This window comes from Nicotiana attenuata, unplaced genomic scaffold (genome assembly GCF_001879085.1).
Source record: "Nicotiana attenuata strain UT unplaced genomic scaffold, NIATTr2, whole genome shotgun sequence".
In the NCBI taxonomy this organism is placed as follows: domain Eukaryota; kingdom Viridiplantae; phylum Streptophyta; class Magnoliopsida; order Solanales; family Solanaceae; genus Nicotiana; species Nicotiana attenuata.
In genome coordinates, this window is record NW_017672301.1 from 167,814 (window position 1) to 176,416 (window position 8,603).

Below are 8,603 nucleotides of genomic sequence, written 5' to 3' on the forward strand. Positions count from 1 at the left end.
AAGGAATAGAGGTAAAGTTAGAAGTAAGTCAAGGTCCAAATACTATAATGTTACATGCAACCACTGTGGCAAGAAAGGACACATCAAAAGGTTTTGCCGCAAGTTGAATCAAGACACTAGAGAAGGAAAGAAAGTTGAAAATAACGAGAAAAATGTTGCTGCTATTGTTCAAGATGACCTTCTTTTTGCTTATGATGAAAACGTCATCAATTTGGTATCCCATGAGACGAGCTGGATAGTAGATTCTGGAGCTACCTCACATGTCACACCAAGAAAAAAAAATTTCTCATCTTATACTCATGTTGATTCTGGAGTGTTAAAGATGGGCAATGCCAGTGAAGTTAAGGTGTTTGGTGTTGGCACAGTTTGTTTGAAAACTAATAATGGTTCAACGTTAGTTCTTCAAGATGTGAAGCATGCTCTAGACTTTCCTTTCAATTTGATCTCCGCAGGAAGATTAGACGATGAAGGTTACCATAATGCTCTCTTTAACGGCCAATGGAAGCTCACCAAGGGCTCGTTAGTAGTGGCTCGAGGAGTCAAGTCTGGTCAATTATATGTGACACAAGGCTCTATTCTTAATGACTCAATAAATCTGGTGGAAAGTGATAGTTTGTCAGAATTGTGGCACAGAAGATTGAGTCATATGACCGATATGGGGATTACGTGTTTGGCTAAAAAAGTTTGCTTTCTGGATTGAAACAAGCAAAGGTGAAAAGGTGCATCCATTGTTTAGCTGGCAAACAGAAAAGGAGGTTTCCTTTCATAGCCATCCTCCCTCAAGAAAGCCCGATTTATTAGAGCTAGTACACTCTGATTTGTGTGGTCCTTTTAAAGTAAAGTCAAAAGGTGGTGCACTTTACTTTGTGACCTTCATTGATGATCATTCTCGTAAGCTCTGGGTGTATCCTTTGAAATCTAAAGATCAAGCACTTGGCGTGTTTAAGGAATTTCAGGCCTTAGCTGAGAGACAGACGGGGAAGAAATTAAAATGTATTCGCACTGACAATGGTGGTGAATATTGTGGTCCCTTTGATAACTATTGCAAGGAACAAGGAATTCGTCATCAGAAAACTCCGCCCAAGACACCTCAATTGAATGGTTTGGCAGAGAGGATGAATAGAACTCTAGTTGAGAGAGTTAGATGCTTACTTTCAGAGGCTAAACTTCCAAATACATTTTGGGCGGAAGCACTTAACACTGTTGCCTATGTTATCAATTTGTCTCCTGCTGTTGCTTTGGATGGTGATGTCTCAAACAGAGTTTGGTTTGCCAAAGATGTTTCTTATGATCACCTGAGAGTTTTTGGGTGTAAAGCTTGTGTGCATATTCCTAAAGATGAGAGATCGAAACTGGATGTCAAAACTAAGCAGTGCATCTTTATCGGTTATGGTCAAGATGAGTTTGGGTATCGTTTTTATGATCCAATTGATAATAAACTTATTAGAAGTCGTGATGCAATATTCTTTGAAGACCAAACTATTGAAGATATTGACAAAGCTGAGAAGATAGATTCTCAGAGTAATGAGAGCTTAGCTGATATTGATCCAGTTTCAATTGCTAAGGCACCTATTGCACATGAAGGAACCCAAGACAATGATGGAGATAGTGATCAAGATCAAAATGATCATCATGGTGTACATGTTATGGATGCTCCAGTTGATGAAGTTGTGGTTGATCAGCAACCAATTCCTGCACAGGTAACTACTACGAATGCTCCTGAAACCTCTCTTAGAAGATCTACGAGGGAGAAGCAAAAATCCATGCGCTATCCTCCTGATGAGTATGTACTTTTGACTGACATGGGAGAACCTGAGAATTATGATGAAGACATGCAAGATAATCACAAAGATCATTGGATCGAAGCGATGGAAGATGAGATGAAGTCACTCCATGAGAATGGCACATATGAGTTAGTGAAATTGCCGAAAGGGGGAGCTGTTTCTTGGCAATCTAGACTACAGAAGTGCATAGCTCTATCCACCACAGAAGCCGAATATATTGCTGTCACAGAAGGTGCCAAAGAACTACTATGGATGAAGGAGTTTATTAATGATCTTGGCTTTGAGCAGCCACGGTACATCTTATTTTGTGATAATCAGAGTGCTATCTGTCTCACCAAGCACTCCACTTTTCATTCTAAGACCAAACATATAAATAGAAAGTATCATTGGATAAGAATGGCCGTGGAAGAGAAATTATTTGAGGTTGAGAAGATACACACTGATAAAAATCCTTCGGATATGCTGACAAAGGCGGTGGTTGCAGATAAACATGAATTTTGTAGAAAATTGGCAGGCATGAAGCCTGTCAATAGTTCCTCTACTTGAAGACACATTTGGCCCCTTGGCTGGAGGGGGAGTTTGTTGGGCACATGCCCATGTTGTCCAGCCAAAGGCCCAATGGCCTAATCCTATTCTCTTTTGGTTTCCAATCCTGTTTGGAATTGGATTCGGTTTATTCCTATTTTGAGTGGGTTTTTGCTTTAAGAGAAAGCACCACTCATGATCTATAAATAGGACAACCTTGGAGAATTATTCTATGCTCATTGATACAAGTCTTTGAAAGACTTAAGCACGTAAGAGTGATTTTTGAGAGAGCTTTCGTCAAGAGAGAAGAGAGAAGAAAAATATTTGTTTTGCTGCAGATTTTTATTCCGACCAGCCAACATTCAAATCACGTTTTCCGATTCGTTAACCGTTGGATCGGGCTGAAATTTTGACTGAATGTTCGTAACATCTTGGTCTTGGATTTGAACGGTGGAGATCGGATTTGGAGGCTCGTAACATCTGATTTCGAGCCTCGAACAGCAGCTTCGTTTTGTGGATTATACTCTTTCTTTAATTGATTAGTTGTTGCTCTTGTTGCTATTGTTGCTCCGTGTTTGGCCCTTGTTGTGTAGCCAATTTGGAGAACTTTTGTAACCCTCTTATTGTTATAGTGGAGTTTTTTGGATCTTTGTGATCCCGTGGTTTTTACCTTCGATTTGAAGGGTTTTCCACGTAAAAATTTGGTGTTCTTTATCTTCTTTATTTTCGGATTTGCCTCTTCCTCGACATAACGAGTCGCAAGGAAGATTTCACTAATAGAGAACTCATCAAACACTTTTATGATCAATAGCGATAACCCCTAATATTACAAACTGATAGAAAGAGAAATGGATTATAACCTAAATCATACGATGGGTTATTATATTTCACTGCTGGTACGGCAGATCTACAATCATGAGGTTTACCAACTATATTCAATTTTCAGTTTCTCAACACAGGTTTATGCCGATTTGAATGTTCTTTTGCAATGATTGTATTCTCATAAATTATAATTCCTCCACTTTTCCATCTACGGTGCATCATCATTCCCATGTTCCTTTAATATATTTGAAATTAACCTACATTTTTCCAATTTTTCCTTATTAGGCTCGGGAGAAAATAAGCTCCTTTGTTTTTTAAGTGCAGTATGAGCTGTCTAGTACTATATTTTCACCGACTGACCAAATCAATAATTTCCAAATAGATTGAACCTGTCTAACAAATAACAAACTCAACTTACTCCAGATTATTACTCATTAATGTATCGGTATAATTTATTTAAATTTTTTGGAAAGGTAGGTAAGTTAAATATTAAATAGAGGAATAGTTTAGCAGTAATGTATCAGTATCTTCTGAAAATCAACGTAGAGCAAAAAAGATCTGAGAAGAGAGCTATAAAATTTGATGAAAGGCCATATGTCCATGAGAGAGGGTGATTTTCTAAAGCTATTTTAGGTTACTGTATCTCAAATGTTCAAGGAAAGTTGATCAATGGAAAATATATGGGGTTCTCTTCCTTTGGACGGGAAAGGATGGAAATTTTTGGTGCTGATTTGTGCTTAGAAATTAAAAATCTTGTAACACGTAATCTCTAAATCCTATAATCTCACCCTACCCTCCTCACTCACCCCATTATATATCAGAACTACAAACCCAACTATGGAAACTCCTGAAAGACCAAAAAGAGATGTATGAACTATGTAATTCTAAAACAGATATAACAGATAATTTCCTTGCTCATACTTGAAATTTAACAGCTATAAGACAAAGAAACTACTGCTATTTATAGGATTGACTATGCATATTTACATCCTTTCAAATTTCAGATGTAAAAGCACCTGACCATCTTTCATTGTCGTCAAACAAAACAGCATTTCATTATGTTTTGTATATACACCCTCAAAAATATGAGTAACCAAGGACTTGTATGTTTGACATATTGAAATACTTGCACTATTTTTATTTTTTTTGGACTTTTCTACTATCTACATTTTCCTCCACCACGTCCCCATCAACAATGATAGTATAACACTCATAGTCACTTAACTTTCTCGCCACAACTTTAATTGTTGTGTACTCTTCACTCCAATAAGAACCTAATTTTAGCAGATAAAACATATGATCCAGCTAGAAAAGAAGTAGTATAGTTGTGAAAGAGTTAAAGGATGCTTCTAGAAGCATGAAAATTACCTTTCAAAAATGAACCATAACTCGACAAGGACTAAAGAGAACTTACCATATCTCCAGGACAAAATGTCATTGTTTAGATAAATAGAATAGAAGTTCAAATATTTAGGACGGGAAAGTACTATCTGTACCTCTGTCACTTTATCATAGTTAAGATACCAATGTCTAGTGATGGTAATCCTGTCCATTAAGAATGGTCCAAGCTCTGTCAAAATATTCAGACCAGTGTATCTATTAGACTTCTGGAAATTCATGCATGGTCATGATACGATAAACAATCAGATTTGACCAAAAAAAACGCCAAGACACTTCCCGCATAAGTGGATGAAAGGAACCTATAAAGAAGGGAAGGAAGGAATTATGTGGCTAGCCATTTTAACACTATGTCCGCCGTAGTTGTAGAATATATGCTTCAATCTTGTTAATAAAAACAACACAAGAAGAGAAACAAATAAATAAATAATAAAAAGATGAATATGGAAGAGGAACCATATTCATGTCTGTTACATCTCCTGAATGTCTGTTACAGAAGTTTGAGTTCAATTCTCATTATATAGTCTTTCACCTTTATATTTCTCTGATTGTATTATGAAATAAAAGAAAAAGGTTTTAAAAATATAAAAAAGGAATAGAAACTATCAAGATTTGCAGTCTAGTGATACCGATTGACAGTGTCTTACCAAATAAATGTAAATTCAATTCTCATAATTCTCTCCTCCGCCCTTCTATTTCCCTGATTTCACAATTTAAAAAAAGAAAGAAAAAGAATTAAATATAAAGATAGAAAAAGACCGAGGTGGGTGATGGGGATGTTATGGATTTCCATTCAACTGGCTGAAAGGCCAGTTTTTTAGGTAAACTGAAAAGTGAATAAAAGAATCTTATGCCCCTTTTAACTTGATTGATGCTAGGGTAGAAAACAAGATCATATGAGAAGAAGCTTAATGATAAGGAAGCTAGAACTAAACAACATATAATGAAGACATGGTATAAGAATTTTATATATACATAAATTGAAATAGTAAAAACTAATAGTAGAGGTTTACAGATTAATACTTAACACTTGATGTATCTGCTTTGTATTTACTTAAATGTTCTTGCTTTTATTCTTCTTTCTATTCTTATGTTTCTTCCATCGTACAACTACTTAATCTTTCCTATACTCTCACCCTCAACTTTAAAGACAGAAAAAATAAATACCTACAATCACTATAAGAACTGAAAGCTATTAATCAATGGCCTACCAATCTTGTATCAGTTCCTTCAGCTAATGAATCTGGTGCAAGAATGGAAGCCTTCTACTGGAAGAATCAACGTTGTTCGCTATGTGCATGACCTTCACTTCTAGCTTCAATCGACTATTAGTGTTCTGTAAAGCTTCTTCTGAAGCCATCAGCCAACGAAGTAGAAAGATAAGAACCATGAATTGTTATCTGTAACAAATAACAAATATACCAATGAATGAAACAACATAGAACAATCATATGTGACATCATATGCCAATAGTATGTGACATTCATATACGAAACTATACCATGTAATTGCACATGGAAAGTAAATATTCACGAAACACCATTGTCCCGCAAAACATCTAGAATAAGAAAAAGGCAAACAGAAAGATACCAAACAACGTTATAATCCAAGCACGTTTTGTAGATCATAGTATGTCGCTTTTCAAAACAAAAAATGAACTTCTTTAGCTTCGAAGCATCTAAGTTTCGAACTGGAACGAACATCAACTATATAACTGTAACGATTGAGATTTGAAACCTACAAAAGTACAACAATTAAACTCAATACATAACCTTTTGACAATACAGATGATAATAGAAACAAATGAAAAGCTTCATGGAGCCAAAGCACCTCAGTGGTAACCTAGTCAACTACAGTCGCAACTCGCCATATTCTTAAAACTTGATTATGTGGAAGAATTGAATGGTGAAGAAAGGCTAAGGGGCTAAAATAGATTAAAAAAAAAAAAAAAAAAGTCAACCTAAAAGAGAGAGCGACATCATGCTCACCTAGAAAGGTTCATGGCTGTCGAAACCACTGGAAATAAGAATAAAAATTATGACATGCATAAACAATTAGAGTCCCAAAAAAGTGCATCAAATAAAAGCATGCATTAAGCAAACATGCAAGGAAATTAGAATATGCATGAGAAAATAAAAGCTCAATAAAATAGGTAGAGAAACAATCGCCTGTGACAGCTTATTGACCATCTCGACTCTAGTACCATGACGAATTTACCTTGCCAATAATAATTCATCTAATTGGACTAAAAAGTAACATATAAAATTTAGCATTGCTTCATGTCATCAAGAAGTATTTTTATATTTGTACACAATTTATGAAAAATCTTCCACATTTCACTTAAATGTACAACTTTGCATCGTTGAAGGCGTTAAAAAAGAAACAAAAGGAATTCTTAGCAAATAGTTTACGTGTTTTATGCATATCACCGAACACCTTGGATTCATCAGTCTCCATAGTTAATAATTCATCATATTGAGTAAAGAATGAAAAATAACCAGAAGAATAAATGATTAAGATGGAAATGAGCACTAACTACAAAATATAACAGTTACAGATATACAATACCATGAAAATATGCTTATACATAATTTTTAAAGTAATTCTTTTTAGCAAAGATAATTTTTAAAGTAGCAAAGACCCATCTTCCATCAGGAAGCAGAATACTACAAATTTCTGCAAAGACAATTGGATTTGAAGTAATTAATTAGTGCCAAAAGTGGGAAAAGGCATCAGTCACCAGGATTATACAATTACATGCACCCGATATATATTTTCATACATGCATGTACAGATTATAGAATTACTAACATGTATGTAAAATTTCTAGCAAGAAATTGTGCGGAAGAGTAACAAACTAAAAATTGAAGCAAAACCGGACAAACTTTCACAAAAATCCGGAGGTGATGGGCAAAAATGAACGTAAGAAAGGAAAAGGCAGGGGAAATCTTACCAGAAGTAACGAAATAGAAGCTAGAAAATCAGAAATCACAAATGGATAATTTGTGAAATGATACCTAGAAGGGAAGGGAAAATACAGGAGGGAAGGAAACAAAATAGAGTGGGAGAAAGAAATCAATTTGGAACTGGCATGAACAAACATTTTACACGCTTCTTTACGGAATGAACAAAGAACGCATACCAATTTACTCATAAAGCAGATTATATTTACGGAATTGCCCTTCGTCGTACCAAGACTTTCATTTATTATATAGTTAAAAATATTTGCATTTCTGCAAATTCTTCGATTTCCTTCTACTCCATATCTTTACAAGTCAATGTACTTTTTCCAGATTCTTTACTTTTTTATTAGTGCATATACACACGTATATTCAAAAAAATTAATCTTGCCATTTTTTTCATACTTGTTGTTTATAGTATATATTCTTAAATGACATAAAGTCCTTAACTTCACATAGTAATATTATTATTTATATTAGAAAAGGGTAATTTAAATAAATGAGATGTTAGACATGTATTTGCAATATGGTACCTTTGATATTGTTGTAAAAAATATATTTACTAATATGAAGATTTAAGTAGTTTAATTTGAAGATATAAGTAGTTTAATTCAGAGTTTTAAAAATATTTTTACTGTTATAGAGTAGACGTCTTTCTTTCTTTTTTACCTTTTCTCTACTTTTTTATTTTTTCTAAAAAATATTCATATTGGCTAACTTGAAATAAAATTATAAAATTCATTATTAAAAATTTTGGGACCTAAATCAAGGTTTTACTCGTCTCCTACTAGAGCCACTTGCCCACCCATGGTATTCTCAATCAAATTTGTAGAGTCTCAATTAAGATAAGACAACAATGGCAATAACATTAAAGGTAGTGAGCATGTCACTCAGTTTACTAGTTTTTAGAGTACGCGCGTTGCGCGTGTGCCTCGTCTCAATAAATAAATTTTTTTAAAATTATATTGAAAAAGAATTTTAAGTTATAAAAAATATAAGTTCCTAAAATTAATGAATGTCTATCTTAGCTAACTCAATAAATAGAAGAAAATAGGTCTCATAGATATCCTCAATCATCATGCAATATATTCAATTTCACAAGCTATCACGTTTC

General features: G+C 34.4%; 1 long non-coding RNA gene across 1 annotated transcript in view; it reads right to left on the reverse strand.

Moving 5' to 3' along the window:
* Window positions 1-7,598, reverse strand: part of LOC109212654 — a 14,516-nt gene extending 6,918 nt beyond the window's left edge. Inside the window, exons 1-4 of the long non-coding RNA XR_002065897.1 lie at window positions 7,483-7,598; window positions 5,741-5,929; window positions 5,177-5,229; window positions 4,628-4,701 (exon numbers count right to left, since the gene is read on the reverse strand). This is a non-coding gene — a long non-coding RNA (uncharacterized LOC109212654). The remainder of the gene's footprint in view (window positions 1-4,627; window positions 4,702-5,176; window positions 5,230-5,740; window positions 5,930-7,482) is intronic.
* Between the last annotated feature and the right edge of the window lie 1,005 nt (window positions 7,599-8,603).